This window comes from Oncorhynchus gorbuscha, linkage group LG04 (assembly GCF_021184085.1).
Source record: "Oncorhynchus gorbuscha isolate QuinsamMale2020 ecotype Even-year linkage group LG04, OgorEven_v1.0, whole genome shotgun sequence".
Taxonomy (NCBI): Eukaryota; Metazoa; Chordata; class Actinopteri; order Salmoniformes; family Salmonidae; genus Oncorhynchus; species Oncorhynchus gorbuscha.
In genome coordinates, this window is record NC_060176.1 from 66,451,807 (window position 1) to 66,477,158 (window position 25,352).

Genomic DNA, 25,352 nt, shown 5'->3' on the forward strand with positions numbered 1-25,352 from the left:
CCGCCTCTTCTCTTTCTCCAACCCTTTCATTCTCCCTCTCTGTTACATCCACCCCTCTTTCCTCTTGCTCTCAATCCCTTTCTCTCTTATGTTCTCTCTCACTCTCTATGATTGAGGGTGATTCAGTGCTCAGAGGGTCTAGCTGCCCTCCTGGCTGAAGTAAGCAATCTCCGTTGAACAAGGTCCTCTGACGCAGCTCATCCAATCTCCATTCTGCTGTCTGCTTTAATGGTTCACATTATTTTACCTGATTAGACATTATTACTCTTTATTATGGATTGCAAAAAGAGGTTAGGGGGCAGTCTTGTTGGCTTCTGTCCCAAACTTTCTCCTCTTTAAATATTTTCTCCTCTTTCATCTCTCATTTTCTCACATGGAGACACAGTCCAGTCAGAGAAGAGGTCCCAGAAACTTTCCAACCTTTTGAGGGGGTTAAGGTGGGAGTGGATAAGCTCTCATATTCTTATTTATGGCCTCAACAATAGAAACGGAGGGTAAAGTACTCAAAAAATACTGAAAGGACAAATATTTGTATTTTCTCTGTATGAACGATTATAGTTTGAACAGTTACATTTAAATCTGCTGCTGCCTACTAGACTTTCACACATGGGTTGTATACGTTAGACAAAACAGAACAAAACGTGAGGGACATTCTGTGCTCGTTTTTGTTATCCTTTACAAAACATTTTGCTACGGTGTGCCCTAATGAATATGACCATGACCTGATTGGGCTCTACACTGTTCCAGCTATTTACCTTCCCATCCCCATGTCATTACCCACCTCAGGGGATATTAAGGATCTATAGTTGGATGTCTGACCGTCGGACTGAACCACAGCCCTCTTTGTCCAGTAAGAGAGTAGAGGCAACAGGACTCTCCCTGCCTAAGGCCACAGATATGGAGTTACCTGGCCTGCGGGGAAGGAGGAAAGAGAGAAACAGAGAAGAATCAGTATGTATATTTCTATGATGTCTGTTTTAGATGTTTATATACAGGGGCGTCATGCACCCCAAAAATCTGAGGGGGCAGAAATTAGGTGAGGATCGCTTTTTCTGCATTCTGCATAATTCTATGTAAAAAATAAGTATATTTTTACTGCATATCTATGTATCCCTCTGACTGGTGGTTTACCCCCTTAAATATGTTTACCCCATCTTGTCTCATCGCTGCAACTCCCCAACACGCTCGGGAGGCAAAGGTCGAGTAATGCATCCTCCGAAACGTTACCCTCCAAGCTTCTTAACTCCCACCAGCACCAATGTTTTGGAGGAAATACCATCCCCTAACCCAGATGACGCTGTGCCAATTGTGCGCTGCTCTAATGGGACTCCCTATCACGGCCGGTTTTGATACAGCTAGGGGACCGAACCCAGGTCTGTAGTGACGCCTCTAGCACTGTGATGCTGTGCCTTGGACCACTGCACCACTCGGGAGGCCCTGGTGGGTATTTTTTTAAAGAAACTAGATATGCTTCTCTGCATCTCTGCAAACATCTTGGTAAAAGATTGAAATGAATGTGAGTCTTATTCAGAAAATTTGGTAGTTGCTGCTTTTCTAATGTATACCAACCTTGCCAGCTGGCATGCCAGCAGAGATAGTTAGACAAGCTAGCTTCTTGGAAGATAGGCTCACAATCTCATATCTATCTGGGCTAGCTAAAGCCAACTTGCCAGGTGGCTAGTAGTAGGATAACAGAGAATAATAATAATAATAATATACAGAACCAGTCAAAAGTTTGGACACACCTGTCACGTCTCTCGTCAGAAGGCATGGACCAAAGCGCCGCGTGGTAAGGGTTCATGATAAATGTATTACTCAAAACACTCAAACAAAATAACAAAGAGTGAAAACCGAAACAGTCCTGTCAGGTGCAGACACTAAACAGAAAATAACTACCCACAAAACCCAAACAAAAATGGACAACTGATATATATATTTTACCTTTATTTAAATAGGCAAGTCAGTTAAGAACAAATTCTTATTTTCAATGACAGCCTAGGAACTATGCATTAATTGCCTGTTCAGGGGCAGAACGACAGATTTGTACCTTGTCAGCTCCGGGATTTGAACTTGCAATCTTTCGCTTACTAGTCCAACGCTCTAACCACTAGGCTACCCTGCCTCACCATATATGATCCCCAAACAGAGACAATGATAGACAGCTGCCTCTGATTGGGAACCACACCAACATAGAAATAAAGAAATTCGATTGCCCACCCGAGTCACACCTTGGCCTAACCAAGGTTAGGAGGCTCCGAACTGGGGACCGTCTCTGGAGGCTCGGGACTGGGGACCGTCGCAGGAGGCTCCGGACTGGGGACCGTCTCTGCAGGCTCCTTGCCATGGATCGTCACTACAGGCTCCGTGCCATGGATCATCACTGGAGGCTCAGGAACCATGGATCATCACTTAAGGCTTCGGGCCATGGATCTTCACTGGAGGCTTCGTGCCATGGATCTTCACTGGAGGCTTCGTGCCATGGATTATCACTACAGGATCCAGGCCATGGATCATCACTACAGGCTCTGGGCCATGGATCTTCACTGGAGGCTTCGTGCCATGGATTATCACTACAGGCTCCTTGCCATGGATCATCACTGGAGGCTTGGTGAAATGGATCATCACTTAAGGCTTCGTGCCATGGATCTTCACTGGAGGCTTCGTGCCATGGATCTTCACTGGAGGCTTCGTGCCATGGATTATCACTACAGGCTCCAGGCCATGGATCATCACTGGAGGCTTCGTGGCATGGATCATCACTACAGGCTCTGGGCCATGGATCATCACTGGAGGCTTTGTGACATGGATCATCATTACAGGCTCCGGGCCATGGATCATCACTGGAGGCTTCGTGCCATGGATCATCACTGGAGGCTCCGGGCCATGGATTATCACTGGAGGCTTCGTGCCATGGATCATCACTACAGGCTCCAGGCCATGGATCATCACTACAGGCTTCGGACCATGGATCATCACTGGAGGCTTCTCATGTGGAGCCGGAACAGGTCTCACTAGACTGAGGAGACGTACTGGAAGCCTGGTGCGTGGAGCTGCCACAGGGTTTACCAGGCTGGAGAGACATACTGGAGGCCTGGTACTTGGAACTGGAACAGGTCTCACCGGACTGGGCAGATGCACTGGAAGCCTGGTGTGTGGAGCAGGCACCGGATACACTGGGCCGTGGAGGCGCACTGGAGATCTCAAGCGCAGAGCTGGCACAACCCATCCTAGCTGGATGGTTACTTTCGCCCGGAAAATGCGGGGCGCTAGCACAGGACACACTGGGCTGTGCAGATGCACCGGTGACACAGTGCGCAGAGCCGGCGCAGGATATCCTGGGCCGAAGAGACGCACTGGAGGCCAGGAGCGTTGAGCCGGCACCATCCGTCCTGGCTGGATGCCCACTGTAGCCCGGACAATGCGAGGAGCTAGAATATAGTGCACTGCGCACTGGAGACATGGCACGGGGAGTTGGCTCAGGTCTAAACCCTGACTCCGCCAATCTCCCCGTGTGCCCCCGCCCCAATTCTTTGGTTGTGCTGCCTCTCAGGCTTCCGTGCTAGCCGTGACCCTTTGTAAAATTGCTCTCTCCTTGTGGACACCCCTTCAAATTAGTGGATTCGGCAATTTCAGCCACACCTTTGCTGACAGGAGTATAAAATTGAGCACACAGCCATGCAATCTTCATAGACAAACATTGGAAGTAAAATGGCCTTACTTCAGAGCTCAGTGACTTTCCACATGCCACAGTCATTTGTAAATGATGTCTGAGTGTTGGCGCGTGCCTCTGGCTATCCGGAAGAAGAAAAAAAATGATTCCTGCTGGTTTGCTTTATATAAGGATTTTGAAATGATTTAAATGTTTACTTTTGATCCTTAAGTATATTTGAGCAATTACATTTACTTTTGATACTTAAGCATATTTAAAAACAAATAATTTTAGAGTTTACTCAAATAGTATTTTACTGGGTGACTTTTAGATTTACTGAGTATGAAAATTGGGTACTTTTCCATCCCTGCTTATATGTGTATTAAAGTACTAAAGTATTTGGTACTAAGTATTTGGTCCCACATTCATAGCACACAATGACTACAATGACTACATCAAGCTTGTGACTCAACACATTTGTTGGATGCATTTGCTGTATGTTTAGAAGTGTTGAGAAACATATTCGATACGTATTCGTATTTACAGTAACAGTGATTCCAAAATGCTATGAATATGGGACCAAATTCTTCATTTTTGACTATTTTAATACATATATAAGTGAATTTGTCCCTTTCCTCCCCTAAAGCAGGGGGACTATGTACAAAAAGTGTTGTAATGTCTGAACGGTTCACCTGATATGAATGAAAATACCCTCAAATTAAAGCTGACAGTCTATACTTTAACATCATAGTCATTGGTTAATTTCAAAAGAAGATCAAATACTTTACTGTCCCAAAAATTACGGATGGCACTGTATATTAACAGGACAAATCTAAAGGGGACACGTGCTCCTGTGCCCCCTATGGGCATGATGCCTCTGTTTATATAGTATGTTATGTGTGCCTGTAGAATATGAATGTGTGATGTGCATAGGAACATGTCTCTGTATGTAGTTATGGGTATGGGAGAGAGACACACAAAGGGAAAGAGAAAGAAGGAAGAATCTCCATGTGTTAGTACTGTAGGGCAGTAAAGGGCTGTGAGACCTGGGTTTGAACTCTTAGATAAACCACAATGGATAAGTATGGCATAACTTGAGCAGATATAATTCCGAAGCTCACATCAATCACATGAGCCCTGAGGGTGTGTGTGTGTGTGTGTGCGTGCGTGCGTGTGTATGTTCGTATGTAAAGTATGAGTGAATGTATGTTAGAAGATACAGGTACTCACATTACAGGTAGGTGTAGATTTCTTAATCACAAGGAGGACAATCTGTCTTCTGCAACCAACAGTTTGACATTGACATAGACATTGGGGTGCTTGCTTTCACATTACACTTTGAGTACACTTCCTATAACACAGGGCCCGTAATCATAAAGTGTCTCGGAGTAGGAGTGCTGTTCTAGGATCAGTTTTGTCTTCAAGAATATAATCAATCGACAGCGGGGACCTGGTATTAGATCAACCCTCCTACTGTTAGAAGCTTTATGAATATGGACCCAGGTTCTAGCTACTACACACTGTTCTCTCTCTCTCTCTCTCTCTCTCTCTCTCTCTCTCTCTCTCTCTCTCTCTCTCTCTCTCTCTCTCTCTCTCTCTCTCTCTCTCTCTCTCTCTCTCTCTCTCTCTCTCTCTCTCTCTCTCTCTCTCTCTCTCTCTCTCTCTCTCTCTCTCTCTCTCTCTCTCTCTCTCTCTCTCTCTCTCTCTCTCTCTCTCTCTCTCTCTCTCTCTCCTTAGTGTTAATTGAGGCTGTGGCAGTGGTGAAAGGAAAGGTCCTCCACTGACTCCCTGATCATTTATCTCTCCATTAGAGGAAGCACTTGGGTTTTTATTGGCACAATAAAATATATCTTAACTCCCACAAAAAGTCACCTGACCCCTGAGATCGTGGGGGCCCCGACTCCCTCTGCATATTCATCATCTCACTCGGAGTGCGAGGGGACACGGGCATGTTGTTCCTCCCAATCACTTAATTAATGTTGTCTTTAATTAGGCAAAGAAGGGGAACTAATCGCACAGACAAAGACCCTGGCGCGTAGTGTGTGTGCGTACGTGTGTGTGTGTGTGTCAAGGCATGTTCTCTCTCCGAGCTCCAGAGTGAAGCAGCGGTCTAAGGCACTTCATCTCAATGCTAGAAGAGTCACAACAGACACCCTGGTTCGATTCCAGGCTGTATCACAACTGGCTGTGATTTGGAATCCTATAGGCTGGTGCACAATTGGCCCAGTGTTGTCTGGCCCAGTCCAATTTGTAAGTCGCTCTGGATAAGAGCGTCTGCTAAATGACTTAAATGTAAATGTCTGGGTTTGGCCGGTGTAGGCCGTTATTGTAAATAAGAATGTGTTCTTAACTGACTTGCCTAGTTATATATATATATATATGTGTGTGTGTGTGTGTGTATTTTAAACTCTGCAATTGTGTCACTTTGTTATTTATTGTCTGGCTGTTAATTTTACAACATAATAAACATGACAAATTGTTGCCGTGCTATAATAGACCCATGGAAAGAATCAAAAACCATCCATTGAAAGATACTTAAGATACGAGACACTGTGGATTTCTTCTTTGATATTTATCCATTGAAAAAATAAATGTTCAAAACCCCCAAATAAAGCCCTATACAAACATGTTGGAAGAAAAATCTTAGTAAAATCACCCTGGATCTGGCCATATTGGCATCCAAGGTGAAATTCAGTCTGCTTGCACCCTCTAGTGGCCATTTGGATTCATGTTTTCATGGACAAAACCTTTCAAATCAAATGCTGCATTTTTTAAAATGAACCTTTATTTAACTAGACAAGTCAGTTAAGAACAAATTCTTATTTACAATGACAACATACCAGGGAACAGTGAGTTAACTACCTTGTTCAAGGGCAGAACAACAGATTTTTACCTTGTTAGCACAGGGATTTGATCCAGCAACCTTACTCTCTTAATGTTCTAACCACTGTGCTCTACCTGCCATCCCAAATATAGAACAGGTGTAGGCCTTACAGTGAAATGCTTACATACAAGCCCTTAACCAACAATACATGTTTTAAGAAAAAAAAAGAAAAAGAGGAAAATAAATAAAAGTCACAAATAATTAAAGAGCAGGAGTAAAATAACAATAGCGAGGCTATATACAATACTGTGACCTTATGACTATGATATACAGAGTCAATGTGCGGGGGGCACCGGTTAGTCAAGATAATTGAGGTAATATGTAGATGTAGGGGATGTTATTCGAAAACATAATGTAAACTTTCACTGCTATGCGGATGACACACAGCTGTACATTTCAATGAAACATGGTGAAGCCCCAAAATTGCCCTCGCTAGAAGCATGTGTTTCAGACATAAGGAAGTGGATGGCTGCAAACTTTCTACTATTAAACTCGGACAAAACAGAGATGCTTGTTCTAGGTCCCAAGAAACAAAGAGATCTTCTGTTGAATCTGACAATTAATCTTAATGGTTGTACAGTCGTCTCAAATAAAACTGTGAAGGACCTCGGCGTTACTCTGGACCCTGATCTCTCTTTTGAAGAACATATCAAGACCATTTCGAGGACAGCTTTTTTCCATCTACGTAACATTGCAAAAATCAGAAACTTTCTGTCCAAAAATGATGCAGAAAAATTAATCCATGCTTTTGTCACTTCTAGGTTAGACTACTGCAATGCTCTATTTTCCGGCTACCCGGATAAAGCACTAAATAAACTTCAGTTAGTGCTAAATACGGCTGCTAGAATCCTGACTAGAACCAAAAAATTTGATCATATTACTCCAGTGCTAGCCTCTCTACACTGGCTTCCTGTCAAAGCAAGGGCTGATTTCAAGGTTTTACTGCTAACCTACAAAGCATTACATGGGCTTGCTCCTACCTACCTCTCTGATTTGGTCCTGCCGTACATACCTACACGTACGCTACGGTCACAAGACGCAGGCCTCCTAATTGTCCCTAGAATTTCTAAGCAAACACCTGGAGGCAGGGCTTTCTCCTATAGAGCTCCATTTTTATGGAACGGTCTGCCTACCCATGTCAGAGACGCAAACTCGGTCTCAACCTTTAAGTCTTTACTGAAGACTCATCTCTTCAGTGGGTCATATGATTGAGTGTAGTCTGGCCCAGGAGTGGGAAGGTGAACGGAAAGGCTCTGGAGCAACGAACCGCCCTTGCTGTCTCTGCCTGGCCGGTTCCCCTCTTTTCACTGGGATTCTTTGCCTCTAACCCTGTTACGGGGGCTGAGTCACTGGCTTGCTGGGGCTCTCTCGTGCCGTCCCTGGGTGGGTTGATTCACTGTTGTGGTCGGCCTGTCTGGGTCCCCCCCCCCCCCCCTTGGGTTGTACCGTGTCGGAGATCTTTGTGGGCTATACTCGGCCTTGTCTCAGGATGGTAAGTTGGTGGTTGAAGATTTCCCTCTAGTGGTGTGGGGGCTGTGCTTTGGCAAAGTGGGTGGGGTTATATCCTTCCTGTTTGGCCCTGTCCGGGGTGTCCTCGGATGGGGCCACAGTGTCTCCTGACCCCTCCTGTCTCAGCCTCCAGTATTTATGCTGCAGTAGTTTATGTGTCGGGGGCTAGGGTCAGTTTGTTTATCTGGAGTACTTCTCCTGTCCTATTCAGGTGTCCTGTGTGAATCTAAGTGTGCGTTCTCTAATTCTCTCCTTCTCTCTTTCTTTCTCTCTCTCGGAGGACCTGAGCCTTAGGACCATGCCCCAGGACTACCTGACATGATGACTCCTTGCTGTCCCCAGTCCACCTGGCCATGCTGCTGCTCCAGTTTCAACTGGCCTGGGCCCTAGGACCATGTCCCAGGACTACCTGACATGAGGACTCCTTGCTGTCCCCAGTCCACCTGGCCATGCTCCTGCTCCAGTTTCAACTGTTCTGCCTTACTATTATTCAACCATGCTGGTCATTTATGAACATTTGAACATCTTGGCCACGTTCTGTTATAATCTCCACCCGGCACAGCCAGAAGAGGACTGGCCACCCCACATATGCTCTCTCTAATTCTCTCTTTCTTTCTCTCTCTCGGAGGACCTGAGCCCTAGGACCGTGCCCCAGGACTACCTGACATGATGGCTCCTTGCTGTCCCCAGTCCACCTGACTGTGCTGCTGCTCCAGTTTCAACTGTTCTGCCTTATTATTATTTGACCATGCTGGTCATTTATGAACATTTGAACATCTTGGTCATGTTCTGTTATAATCTCTACCCGGCACAGCCAGAAGAGGACGGGCCACCCCACATAGCCCGGTTCCTCTCTAGGTTTCTTCCTAGGTTTTGGCCTTTCTAGGGAGTTTTTCCTAGCCACCGTGCTTTTACACCTGCATTGTTTGCTGTTTGGGGTTTTAGGCTGGGTTTCTGTACAGCACTTTGAGATATCAGCTGATGTACGAAGGGCTATATAGATACATTTGATTTGATTTGATTTGAGGTAGAGTTATTAAAGTGACTATACATAGATAATTAACAGGGTAGCAGCAGTGTAAAAGGGGGGCAATGCAAATAGTCTGGGTAGCCATTTGATTAGATGTTCAGGAGTCTTATGGCTTAGTTTCCCTTTGTTTATTAAGTAGACCATTTAAAAAAACAAGCACACATAAAACTTGAAAAAGCCATACATGCACATTAATAAAATCATTGAGGATAACACACAATAAAGTCTGGGACTTATTTCCATTGTGGTCCTCTTGTGACAAGATGGAACACAGTATGGCAGTGAAATAATAAAACAGAAACATAGAAGAAGAACATCTATCTCGTCATTCCAGTTACATCATAGTCATAAGGTCACAGAAGACAATAAACATAGTTTACTTTATTTTTTAAAGCTGCCCAGAGAGGATATTGTTTTTATGGGCAGAGGCAACACATTCCATTCTGAGGCTCCAGTATACAAGAAAGTACCTTTCCCAGTATTACTCCTGAACCTGTATAAGCACACCTCAGCAACACCTGATCTGGTGCTGTGATTGTGTGCATCCCTAACACGAGAAAAGTAATCACTTAGATATCTGGGCGCAGGACCATAAATACTCCTGTAAACCAAACCTAGTCTAATCTGGGACACCCTAGCCTCAACAGGCAGCCAATTGAGTTCCTGAAAGCAGCTCCTGCCTATGTGAGTACATGGACTCACTTTCAATACTACCCTGATCAGCTTCTTCTGGGCTATCTGGAGCTTCCCCTTCATAAGTTTAGATAAGCCCCCAAACCAGGAAGTACTAGCATAGTCAAAATGGCATTGAATGAGGGCAGTAGGTTGCACTTTCATGGAGTCCTTTTCAAACAGCTTGGACTTTCTAGCCAGAAACTTAGTCCTGGCATTAACTTCCCCTTCCACTTTATTGGCCATGCTCACACCTCCCAAGCTTCCATCAAGGATACATCCCAAGTAGCTAACAGAGGTTTTAGTAGTCAGCATCTCGCCCCCTAATTCCACACTGATTTCAGTGGACCTACCCAATTTAGGTCTGGATCCAAAAATAATTGCTTCAGTTTTCCTTAAGTGCAGAGATAGCTTATTATCTCCAAGCCATTTGCTAATGTTAGTAAGCTTTGTGCTAAGTATGCTCTCCAACAAAGTTTAACTTTTGTGAGACGCCAGAAGTGTAGGGTCATCCGCATAAAAAAAGACGGTAAGAACAAGCATCTTTCATATCGTTAATATATAATAAAAACAGCAGAGGCCCAAGCACGCTCCCCTGCGGAACGCCACAACTCGTTGGTTTTGCCCGAGACAGTGAACCATTAACCTATACTACTTTCTCACTTCCTGATATATAGGACTTTACCCAGCCTAGAGGTATACTGCTTAACCCCAGTGCCCCCAGTTTGGAGATTAGGAGACAGTGGTTAACTATGTCAAAGGTCTTCTGTAGGTCAAGCAGTACCATTCCACACAGATTTACCTCATCAATCTCTTTCCCGATGAAGTCAGTCAAGTGAAGTCGACATGAATCAGTGGAGTATGTTTATCTAAAACCCGACTGAAAATCATACATTAGACCCTGTTTGTTAACATATTCATACATTTGCTCATGTACAATTCTCTCCAGGATCTTTGATATTACACAGAGGATAAATACAGGATTATAATTCCCAGGGTCAGACTTTATCCCCTACTTATACAGAGGTATAATTTTTTGCTTGTTTCATGTCCCTGGGAAAGGTACCTTGTTCAAGAGAGAGATTAACAAAATGCGTAATACAAGGGCCAATTTGTCAGCAGAATCTATAAGAAACCTTACAGGAATATTATACAGGCCTGTGGCTTTGGAGCATTTAAGCTCTGCCAGCATACTGACTATTTGGCTGTTGCTACCTTTGCAAAAAAAAAGAGTAGAAGGTGTTTAGAAGCCTCTTGGACCTAGACTTGGCGCTCCGGTACCACTTGTCGTGTGGTAGCAGAGAGAACAGTCTATGACTAGGGTGGCTGGAGTCTTTGACAATATTTAAGGCCTTCCTCTGACACCGCCTGGTATGGAGGTCCTGGGTGGCAGGAAGCTTGGCCCCAGTGACGTACTACCCTCTGTAGTGCCTTGTGGTCGGAGGCCGAGCAGTTACCATACCATGCAGTGATACAACCAGTGAGGATGCTCTCAATGGTGCAGCTGTATAACCTTTTGAGGATGTGAGGACCCATGCCAAATCTGGTCAGTCTCTTGAAGGGGAATAGGTTTTGTTTTGCCCTCTTCACGACTGTCTTGGTGTGCTTGGACCATGTTAGTTTGTTGGTGATGTGGACACCAAGGAACTTGAAACTCTTAATCTGCTCCACTACAGCCCCGTCGATGAGAATGGGGGCGTGCTCGGGCCTCCTTTTCCTGTAGTCCACAATCATCTCCTTTGTCTTGATCACATTGAGGGAGAGGTTGTTGTCCTGGCACCACATGGCCAGGTCTCTGACCTCCTCCCTATAGGCTGTCTCATCGTTGTCAATGATCAGGCCTATCACTGTTGTGTCATCGGAAAACTTAATGATGGTGTTGGAGTCGTGCCTGGCCATGCAGTCATGAGTGAACAGGGAGTACAGGAGGGGACTGAGCATGCACCCCTGAGGGGTCTCCGTGTTGAGTTTCAGCGTGGCAGATATGTTGTTACCCTTACCACCTGGGGGCGGCCCATCAGGAAGTCCAGGATCCAGTTGCAGAGGGTGGTGTTTAGTCCCAGGGTCTTAGCTTCATAATGAGCTTTGGGGGCACTATGGAGTTGAACGCTGAGCTGTAGTTCCAATCCCAAAGCAACCTCTAAAACCCTACCTACCAGAGGGCTATCACTTTTGTACTGCTGTCATTAGGCGGCACTGTAAATAAAACCTATATTTGCACCACATATTTATTCTCTGGTTTATTCTGTGTGCTCAAACACTCCTAATTAGACAGTGGGAACCCACTATATCTTAAAAGACTGGAAAGGAAGGCTATAAGCAACATGCCATATTGCCTAAAGGGATAGTTTGGGATTTTGGCAATGAAACCCTTTATCTACTTCCCCAGAGTCAGATGAACTGGATACAAATATTATGTCTGGGTCCAGTACTCTGGGTCCAGTATGAAGGAAGTTATAGATAGGTAGCTTCACGAGCCAATGCTGACTAGAGCTAGTGCAATGACTGGAAGTCTATATTGCGCTAACGCTAGTTACCATTTGTGCTAACACTAGTTGGCCGCTTCCTTCAAACTGAACACAGACATAAAAATGGTATCCACGAGGTCATCTGACTCTGGGGAAGTAGATACATCTTGATCTATCCCTTTTAATATATCCATCTAACCTCTTTAGATCCTATCCCATGACATACTCTGTTTCAGTCGTCCCATCATTTCATGTGAAGATGAAAGGAAGAAACAAGAAGACAAGCCCACTAGGACTATGCATATACAGCCGCAGTATACAGGGAGTAAAGCCCACTAAGACTATTCATATGCAGCCACAGTATACAGGGAGTAAAGCCCACTAGGACTATGCATATACAGCCACAGTACACAGGGAGTAAAGCCCACTAGGACTATTCATATGCAGCCACAGTGTACAAGGAGACAAGCCCACTAGGACTATTCATATGCAGCCACAGTGTACAAGGAGACAAGCCCACTAGGACTATTCATATGCAGCCACAGTATATAAGGAGACAAGCCCACTAGGACTATTCATATGCAGCCACAGTATACAAAGAGACAAGCCCACTAGGACTATTCATATGCAGCCACAGTGTACAAGGAGACAAACCCACTAGGACTATTCATATGCAGCCACAGTATACAAGGAGACAAGCCCACTAGGACTATTCATATGCAGCCACAGTATACAAGGAGACAAGCCCACTAGTACTATTCATATGCAGCCACAGTGTACAAGGAGCCAAACCCACTAGGACTATTCATATGCAGCCACAGTGTCCAAGGAGCCAAACCCACTAGGACTATTCATATGCAGCCACAGAGTACAAGGAGACAAGCCCACTAGGACTATTCATATGCAGCCACAGTATACAAGGAGACAAGCCCACTAAGACTATTCATATGCAGCCACAGTGTACAAGGAGCCAAACCCACTAGGACTATTCATATGCAGCCACAGTGTACAAGGAGCCAAACCCACTAGGACTATTCATATGCAGCCACAGTGTACAAGGAGACAAGCCCACTAGGACTATTCATATGCAGCCACAGTATACAAGGAGCCAAACCCACTAGGACTATTCATATGCAGCCACAGTGTACAAGGAGACAAGCCCACTAGGACTATTCATATGCAGCCACAGTATACAAGGAGACAAGCCCACTAAGACTATTCATATGCAGCCACAGTATACAAGGAGACAAGCCCACTAGGACTATTCATATGCAGCCACAGTATACAAGGAGACAAGCCCACTAGGACTATTCATATGCAGCCACAGTATACAAGGAGACAAGCCCACTAGGACTATTCATATGCAGCCACAGTGTACAAGGAGACAAGCCCACTAGGACTATTCATATGCAGCCACAGTATACAAGGAGACAAGCCCACTAGGACTATTCATATGCAGCCACAGTGTACAAGGAGACAAGCCCACTAAGACTATTCATATGCAGCCACAGTATACAAGGAGACAAGCCCACTAGGACTATTCATATGCAGCCACAGTATACAAGGAGATAAGCCCACTAGGACTATTCATATGCAGCCACAGTATACAAGGAGACAAGCCCACTAAGACTATTCATATGCAGCCACAGTATACAAGGAGACAAGCCCACTAGGACTATTCATATGCAGCCACAGTATACAAGGAGACAAGCCCACTAGGACTATTCATATGCAGCTGCAGTATACAAGGAGACAAGCCCACTAAGACTATTCATATGCAGCCACAGTGTACAAGGAGCCAAACCCACTAGGACTATTCATATGCAGCCACAGTGTACAAGGAGACAAGCCCACTAGGACTATTCATAAGCAGCCACAGTGTACAAGGAGCCAAACCCACTAGGACTATTCATATGCAGCCGCAGTGTACAAGGAGACAAGCCCACTAGGACTATTCATATGCAGCCACAGTATACAGGGAGTAAAGCCCACTAAGACTATTCATATGCAGCCACAGTATATAAGGAGACAAGCCCACTAGGACTATTCATATGCAGCCGCAGTGTACAAGGAGACAAGCCCACTAAGACTATTCATATGCAGCCACAGTATACAGGGAGTAAAGCCCACTAGGACTATTCATATGCAGCCACAGTATACAAGGAGACAAGCCCACTAAGACTATTCATATGCAGCCACAGTATATAAGGAGACAAACCCACTAGGACTATTCATATGCAGCCACAGTATATAAGGAGACAAACCCACTAGGACTATTCATATGCAGCCACAGTATATAAGGAGACAAACCCACTAGGACTATTCATATGCAGCCGCAGTGTACAAGGAGACAAGCCCACTAAGACTATTCATATGCAGCCACAGTATACAGGGAGTAAAGCCCACTAGGACTATTCATATGCAGCCACAGTATACAAGGAGACAAGCCCACTAGGACTATTCATATGCAGCCACAGTATACAAGGAGACAAGCCCACTAGGACTATTCATATGCAGCCACAGTGTACAAGGAGACAAGCCCACTAGGACTATTCATATGCAGCCACAGTATACAAGGAGACAAACCCACTAGGACTATTCATATGCAGCCACAGTGTACAAGGAGACAAGCCCACTAGGACTATTCATATGCAGCCACAGTGTACAAGGAGACAACCCCACTAGGACTATTCATATGCAGCTGCAGTATACAAGGAGACAAGCCCACTAAGACTATTCATATGCAGCCACAGTATACAAGGAGACAAGCCCACTAAGACTATTCATATGCAGCCACAGTATACAAGGAGACAAGCCCACTAGGACTATTCATATGCAGCCACAGTATACAAGGAGCCAAACCCACTAGGACTATTCATATGCAGCCACAGTGTACAAGGAGACAAACCCACTAGGACTATTCATATACAGCCACAGTGTACAAGGAGACAAGCCCACTAGGACTATGCATATACAGCCACAGTATACAGGGAGTAAAGCCCACTAGGACTATGCATATACAGCCACAGTATACAGGGAGTAAAGCCCACTAGGACTATGCATATACAGCCACAGTATACAGGGAGTAAAGCCCACTAGGACTATTCATATGCAGCCACAGTGTACAAGGAGACAAGCCCACTAGGACTATTCATATGCAGCCACAGTGTACAAGGAGACAAGCCCACTAGGACTATTCATATGCAGCCACAGTATATAAGGAGACAAGCCCACTAGGACTATTCATATGCAGCCACAGTATACAAAGAGACAAGCCCACTAGGACTATTCATATGCAGCCACAGTGTACAAGGAGACAAACCCACTAGGACTATTCATATGCAGCCACAGTATACAAGGAGACAAGCCCACTAGGACTATTCATATGCAGCCACAGTATACAAGGAGACAAGCCCACTAGGACTATTCATATGCAGCCACAGTGTACAAGGAGCCAAACCCACTAGGACTATTCATATGCAGCCACAGTGTCCAAGGAGCCAAACCCACTAGGACTATTCATATGCAGCCACAGAGTACAAGGAGACAAGCCCACTAGGACTATTCATATGCAGCCACAGTATACAAGGAGACAAGCCCACTAAGACTATTCATATGCAGCCACAGTGTACAAGGAGCCAAACCCACTAGGACTATTCATATGCAGCCACAGTGTACAAGGAGCCAAACCCACTAGGACTATTCATATGCAGCCACAGTGTACAAGGAGACAAGCCCACTAGGACTATTCATATGCAGCCACAGTATACAAGGAGCCAAACCCACTAGGACTATTCATATGCAGCCACAGTGTACAAGGAGACAAGCCCACTAGGACTATTCATATGCAGCCACAGTATACAAGGAGACAAGCCCACTAAGACTATTCATATGCAGCCACAGTATACAAGGAGACAAGCCCACTAGGACTATTCATATGCAGCCACAGTATACAAGGAGACAAGCCCACTAGGACTATTCATATGCAGCCACAGTATACAAGGAGACAAGCCCACTAGGACTATTCATATGCAGCCACAGTGTACAAGGAGACAAGCCCACTAGGACTATTCATATGCAGCCACAGTATACAAGGAGACAAGCCCACTAGGACTATTCATATGCAGCCACAGTGTACAAGGAGACAAGCCCACTAAGACTATTCATATGCAGCCACAGTATACAAGGAGACAAGCCCACTAGGACTATTCATATGCAGCCACAGTATACAAGGAGACAAGCCCACTAGGACTATTCATATGCAGCCACAGTATACAAGGAGACAAGCCCACTAAGACTATTCATATGCAGCCACAGTGTACAAGGAGCCAAACCCACTAGGACTATTCATATGCAGCCACAGTGTACAAGGAGACAAGCCCACTAGGACTATTCATAAGCAGCCACAGTGTACAAGGAGCCAAACCCACTAGGACTATTCATATGCAGCCGCAGTGTACAAGGAGACAAGCCCACTAGGACTATTCATATGCAGCCACAGTGTACAAGGAGACAAGCCCACTAGGACTATTCATATGCAGCCACAGTATATAAGGAGACAAGCCCACTAAGACTATTCATATGCAGCCACAGTATACAAGGAGACAAGCCCACTAGGACTATTCATATGCAGCCACAGTATACAAGGAGACAAGCCCACTAAGACTATTCATATGCAGCCACAGTATACAAGGAGACAAGCCCACTAGGACTATTCATATGCAGCCACAGTATACAAGGAGACAAGCCCACTAGGACTATTCATATGCAGCTGCAGTGTACAAGGAGACAAGCCCACTAAGACTATTCATATGCAGCCACAGTATACAAGGAGACAAGCCCACTAGGACTATTCATATGCAGCCACAGTATACAAGGAGACAAGCCCACTAAGACTATTCATATGCAGCTGCAGTGTACAAGGAGACAAGCCCACTAGGACTATTCATATGCAGCCACAGTGTACAAGGAGACAAACCCACTAGGACTATTCATATGCAGCCACAGTGTACAAGGAGACAAACCCACTAGGACTATTCATATGCAGCCACAGTATACAAGGAGACAAACCCACTAGGACTATTCATATGCAGCCACAGTGTACAAGGAGCCAAACCCACTAGGACTATTCATATGCAGCCACAGTGTACAAGGAGACAAACCCACTAGGACTATTCATATGCAGCCACAGTGTACAAGGAGACAAGCCCACTAGGACTATTCATATGCAGCCACAGTATACAAGGAGACAAGCCCACTAAGACTATTCATATGCAGCCACAGTATACAAGGAGACAAGCCCACTAGGACTATTCATATGCAGCCACAGTATACAAGGAGACAAGCCCACTAGGACTATTCATATGCAGCCACAGTATACAAGGAGACAAGCCCACTAGGACTATTCATATGCAGCCACAGTGTACAAGGAGACAAGCCCACTAGGACTATTCATATGCAGCCACAGTATACAAGGAGACAAACCCACTAGGACTATTCATATGCAGCCACAGTGTACAAGGAGACAAGCCCACTAGGACTATTCATATGCAGCCACAGTGTACAAGGAGACAACCCCACTAGGACTATTCATATGCAGCCACAGTGTACAAGGAGACAAGCCCACTAGGACTATTCATATGCAGCCACAGTATACAAGGAGCCAAACCCACTAGGACTATTCATATGCAGCCACAGTATACAAGGAGACAAGCCCACTAAGACTATTCATATGCAGCCACAGTATATAAGGAGACAAGCCCACTAGGACTATTCATATGCAGCCACAGTATACAAGGAGACAAGCCCACTAAGACTATTCATATGCAGCCACAGTATATAAGGAGACAAGCCCACTAAGACTATTCATATGCAGCCACAGTATACAAGGAGACAAGCCCACTAGGACTATTCATATGCAGCCACAGTATACAAGGAGACAAGCCCACTAGGACTATTCATATGCAGCCACAGTATACAAGGAGCCAAACCCACTAGGACTATTCATATGCAGCCACAGTATACAAGGAGACAAGCCCACTAAGACTATTCATATGCAGCCACAGTATATAAGGAGACAAGCCCACTAAGACTATTCATATGCAGCCACAGTATACAAGGAGACAAGCCCACTAGGACTATTCATATGCAGCCACAGTATACAAGGAGACAAGCCCACTAAGACTATTCATATGCAGCCACAGTATACAAGGAGACAAGCCCACTAGGACTATTCATATGCAGCCACAGTATACAAGGAGACAAGCCCACTAGGACTATTCATATGCAGCTGCAGTGTACAAGGAGACAAGCCCACTAAGACTATTCATATGCAGCCACAGTATACAAGGAGACAAGCCCACTAGGACTATTCATATGCAGCCACAGTATACAAGGAGACAAGCCCACTAGGACTATTCATATGCAGCTGCAGTGTACAAGGAGACAAGCCCACTAAGACTATTCATATGCAGCCACAGTATACAAGGAGACAAGCCCACTAGGACTATTCATATGCAGCCGCAGTATACAAGGAGCCAAACCCACTAAGACTATTCATATGCAGCTGCAGTGTACAAGGAGACAAGCCCACTAGGACTATTCATATGCAGCCACAGTGTACAAGGAGACAAACCCACTAGGACTATTCATATGCAGCCACAGTGTACAAGGAGACAAACCCACTAGGACTATTCATATGCAGCCACAGTATACAAGGAGACAAACCCACTAGGACTATTCATATGCAGCCACAGTGTACAAGGAGCCAAACCCACTAGGACTATTCATATGCAGCCACAGTGTACAAGGAGACAAACCCACTAGGACTATTCATATGCAGCCACAGTGTACAAGGAGACAAACCCACTAGGACTATTCATATGCAGCCACAGTGTACAAGGAGACAAACCCACTAGGACTATTCATATGCAGCCACAGTGTACAAGGAGACAAACCCACTAGGACTATTCATATGCAGCCACAGTGTACAAGGAGACAAACCCACTAGGACTATTCATATGCAGCCACAGTGTACAAGGAGACAAACCCACTAGGACTATTCATATGCAGCCACAGTGTACAAGGAGACAAACCCACTAGGACTATTCATATGCAGCCACAGTGTACAAGGAGACAAACCCACTAGGACTATTCATATGCAGCCACAGTGTACAAGGAGACAAGCCCACTAGGACTATTCATAAGCAGCCACAGTGTACAAGGAGCCAAACCCACTAGGACTATTCATATGCAGCCGCAGTGTACAAGGAGGCAAGCCCACTAGGACTATTCATATGCAGCCACAGTATACAGGGAGTAAAGCCCACTAAGACTATTCATATGCAGCCACAGTATATAAGGAGACAAGCCCACTAGGACTATTCATATGCAGCCGCAGTGTACAAGGAGACAAGCCCACTAAGACTATTCATATGCAGCCACAGTATACAGGGAGTAAAGCCCACTAGGACTATTCATATGCAGCCACAGTATACAAGGAGACAAGCCCACTAAGACTATTCATATGCAGCCACAGTATATAAGGAGACAAACCCACTAGGACTATTCATATGCAGCCACAGTATATAAGGAGACAAACCCACTAGAACTATTCATATGCAGCCACAGTATATAAGGAGACAAACCCACTAGGACTATTCATATGCAGCCACAGTATATAAGGAGACAAACCCACTAGAACTATTCATATGCAGCCACAGTATACAAGGAGACAAGCCCACTAGGACTATTCATATGCAGCCACAGTATACAAGGAGACAAGCCCACTAGGACTATTCATATGCAGCCACAGTGTACAAGGAGACAAGCCCACTAGGACTATTCATATGCAGCCACAGTATACAAGGAGACAAACCCACTAGGACTATTCATATGCAGCCACAGTGTACAAGGAGACAAGCCCACTAGGACTATTCATATGCAGCCACAGTGTACAAGGAGACAACCCCACTAGGACTATTCATATGCAGCTGCAGTATACAAGGAGACAAGCCCACTAAGACTATTCATATGCAGCCACAGTATACAAGGAGACAAGCCCACTAAGACTATTCATATGCAGCCACAGTATACAAGGAGACAAGCCCACTAGGACTATTCATATGCAGCCACAGTATACAAGGAGCCAAACCCACTAGGACTATTCATATGCAGCCACAGTGTACAAGGAGACAAGCCCACTAGGACTATTCATATGCAGCCACAGTATACAAGGAGCCAAACCCACTAGGACTATTCATATGCAGCCACAGTATACAAGGAGACAAGCCCACTAAGACTATTCATATGCAGCCACAGTATACAAGGAGACAAGCCCACTAGGACTATTCATATGCAGCCACAGTATACAAGGAGACAAGCCCACTAAGACTATTCATATGCAGCCACAGTATACAAGGAGACAAGCCCACTAGGACTATTCATATGCAGCCACAGTATACAAGGAGACAAGCCCACTAGGACTATTCATATGCAGCTGCAGTGTACAAGGAGACAAGCCCACTAAGACTATTCATATGCAGCCACAGTATACAAGGAGACAAGCCCACTAGGACTATTCATATGCAGCCACAGTATACAAGGAGACAAGCCCACTAAGACTATTCATATGCAGCTGCAGTGTACAAGGAGACAAGCCCACTAGGACTATTCATATGCAGCCACAGTGTACAAGGAGACAAACCCACTAGGACTATTCATATGCAGCCACAGTGTACAAGGAGACAAACCCACTAGGACTATTCATATGCAGCCACAGTATACAAGGAGACAAACCCACTAGGACTATTCATATGCAGCCACAGTGTACAAGGAGCCAAACCCACTAGGACTATTCATATGCAGCCACAGTGTACAAGGAGACAAACCCACTAGGACTATTCATATGCAGCCACAGTGTACAAGGAGACAAGCCCACTAGGACTATTCATATGCAGCCACAGTATACAAGGAGACAAGCCCACTAAGACTATTCATATGCAGCCACAGTATACAAGGAGACAAGCCCACTAGGACTATTCATATGCAGCCACAGTATACAAGGAGACAAGCCCACTAGGACTATTCATATGCAGCCACAGTATACAAGGAGACAAGCCCACTAGGACTATTCATATGCAGCCACAGTGTACAAGGAGACAAGCCCACTAGGACTATTCATATGCAGCCACAGTATACAAGGAGACAAACCCACTAGGACTATTCATATGCAGCCACAGTGTACAAGGAGACAAGCCCACTAGGACTATTCATATGCAGCCACAGTGTACAAGGAGACAACCCCACTAGGACTATTCATATGCAGCCACAGTGTACAAGGAGACAAGCCCACTAGGACTATTCATATGCAGCCACAGTATACAAGGAGCCAAACCCACTAGGACTATTCATATGCAGCCACAGTATACAAGGAGACAAGCCCACTAAGACTATTCATATGCAGCCACAGTATATAAGGAGACAAGCCCACTAGGACTATTCATATGCAGCCACAGTATACAAGGAGACAAGCCCACTAAGACTATTCATATGCAGCCACAGTATATAAGGAGACAAGCCCACTAAGACTATTCATATGCAGCCACAGTATACAAGGAGCCAACCCCACTAGGACTATTCATATGCAGCCACAGTATACAAGGAGACAAGCCCACTAGGACTATTCATATGCAGCCACAGTATACAAGGAGCCAAACCCACTAGGACTATTCATATGCAGCCACAGTATACAAGGAGACAAGCCCACTAAGACTATTCATATGCAGCCACAGTATATAAGGAGACAAGCCCACTAAGACTATTCATATGCAGCCACAGTATACAAGGAGACAAGCCCACTAGGACTATTCATATGCAGCCACAGTATACAAGGAGACAAGCCCACTAAGACTATTCATATGCAGCCACAGTATACAAGGAGACAAGCCCACTAGGACTATTCATATGCAGCCACAGTATACAAGGAGACAAGCCCACTAGGACTATTCATATGCAGCTGCAGTGTACAAGGAGACAAGCCCACTAAGACTATTCATATGCAGCCACAGTATACAAGGAGACAAGCCCACTAGGACTATTCATATGCAGCCACAGTATACAAGGAGACAAGCCCACTAGGACTATTCATATGCAGCTGCAGTGTACAAGGAGACAAGCCCACTAAGACTATTCATATGCAGCCACAGTATACAAGGAGACAAGCCCACTAGGACTATTCATATGCAGCCGCAGTATACAAGGAGCCAAACCCACTAAGACTATTCATATGCAGCTGCAGTGTACAAGGAGACAAGCCCACTAGGACTATTCATATGCAGCCGCAGTGTACAAGGAGACAAACCCACTAGGACTATTCATATGCAGCCACAGTGTACAAGGAGACAAACCCACTAGGACTATTCATATGCAGCCACAGTATACAAGGAGACAAACCCACTAGGACTATTCATATGCAGCCACAGTGTACAAGGAGCCAAACCCACTAGGACTATTCATATGCAGCCACAGTGTACAAGGAGACAAACCCACTAGGACTATTCATATGCAGCCACAGTGTACAAGGAGACAAACCCACTAGGACTATTCATATGCAGCCACAGTGTACAAGGAGACAAACCCACTAGGACTATTCATATGCAGCCACAGTATACAGGGAGACAAACCCACTAGGACTATTCATATGCAGCCACAGTGTACAAGGAGCCAAACCCACTAGGACTATTCATATGCAGCCACAGTGTACAAGGAGACAAACCCACTAGGACTATTCATATGCAGCCACAGTGTACAAGGAGACAAGCCCACTAGGACTATTCATATGCAGCCACAGTATACAAGGAGACAAGCCCACTAAGACTATTCATATGCAGCCACAGTATACAAGGAGACAAGCCCACTAGGACTATTCATATGCAGCCACAGTATACAAGGAGACAAGCCCACTAGGACTATTCATATGCAGCCACAGTATACAAGGAGACAAACCCACTAGGACTATTCATATGCAGCCACAGTGTACAAGGAGACAAGCCCACTAGGACTATTCATATGCAGCCACAGTATACAAGGAGACAAACCCACTAGGACTATTCATATGCAGCCACAGTGTACAAGGAGACAAGCCCACTAGGACTATTCATATGCAGCCACAGTGTACAAGGAGACAAGCCCACTAGGACTATTCATATGCAGCTGCAGTATACAAGGAGACAAGCCCACTCGGACTATTCATATGCAGCCACAGTATACAAGGAGCCAAACCCACTAGGACTATTCATATGCAGCCACAGTGTACAAGGAGACAAACCCACTAGGACTATTCATATGCAGCCACAGTGTACAAGGAGACAAACCCACTAGGACTATTCATATGCAGCCACAGTGTACAAGGAGACAAACCCACTAGGACTATTCATATGCAGCCACAGTGTACAAGGAGACAAGCCCACTAGGACTATTCATATGCAGCCACAGTGTACAAGGAGCCAAACCCACTAGGACTATTCATATGCAGCCACAGTATACAAGGAGCCAAACCCACTAGGACTATTCATATGCAGCTGCAGTGTACAAGGAGACAAGCCCACTAGGACTATTCATATGCAGCCACAGTATATAAGGAGACAAGCCCACTAAGACTATTCATATGCAGCCACAGTATACAAGGAGACAAACCCACTAGGACTATTCATATGCAGCTGCAGTGTACAAGGAGACAAGCCCACTAGGACTATTCATATGCAGCCACAGTATACAAGGAGCCAAACCCACTAGGACTATTCATATGCAGCCACAGTATACAAGGAGACAAGCCCACTAAGACTATTCATATGCAGCCACAGTATACAAGGAGACAAGCCCACTAGGACTATTCATATGCAGCCACAGTATACAAGGAGACAAGCCCACTAGGACTATTCATATGCAGCTGCAGTGTACAAGGAGACAAGCCCACTAGGACTATTCATATGCAGCCACAGTATACAAGGAGACAAGCCCACTAGGACTATTCATATGCAGCTGCAGTGTACAAGGAGACAAGCCCACTAAGACTATTCATATGCAGCCACAGTATACAAGGAGACAAGCCCACTAGGACTATTCATATGCAGCCACAGTATACAAGGAGACAAGCCCACTAAGACTATTCATATGCAGCTGCAGTGTACAAGGAGACAAGCCCACTAGGACTATTCATATGCAGCCACAGTGTACAAGGAGACAAACCCACTAGGACTATTCATATGCAGCCACAGTGTACAAGGAGACAAACCCACTAGGACTATTCATATGCAGCCACAGTATACAGGGAGACAAACCCACTAGGACTATTCATATGCAGCCACAGTGTACAAGGAGCCAAACCCACTAGGACTATTCATATGCAGCCACAGTGTACAAGGAGACAAACCCACTAGGACTATTCATATGCAGCCACAGTGTACAAGGAGACAAGCCCACTAGGACTATTCATATGCAGCCACAGTATACAAGGAGACAAGCCCACTAAGACTATTCATATGCAGCCACAGTATACAAGGAGACAAGCCCACTAGGACTATTCATATGCAGCCACAGTATACAAGGAGACAAGCCCACTAGGACTATTCATATGCAGCCACAGTATACAAGGAGACAAGCCCACTAGGACTATTCATATGCAGCCACAGTGTACAAGGAGACAAGCCCACTAGGACTATTCATATGCAGCCACAGTATACAAGGAGACAAACCCACTAGGACTATTCATATGCAGCTGCAGTGTACAAGGAGAGAAGCCCACTAAGACTATTCATATGCAGCCACAGTATACAAGGAGACAAGCCCACTAGGACTATTCATATGCAGCCGCAGTATACAAGGAGACAAGCCCACTAAGACTATTCATATGCAGCTGCAGTGTACAAGGAGACAAGCCCACTAGGACTATTCATATGCAGCCACAGTGTACAAGGAGACAAACCCACTAGGACTATTCATATGCAGCCACAGTGTACAAGGAGACAAACCCACTAGGACTATTCATATGCAGCCACAGTATACAAGGAGACAAACCCACTAGGACTATTCATATGCAGCCACAGTGTACAAGGAGCCAAACCCACTAGGACTATTCATATG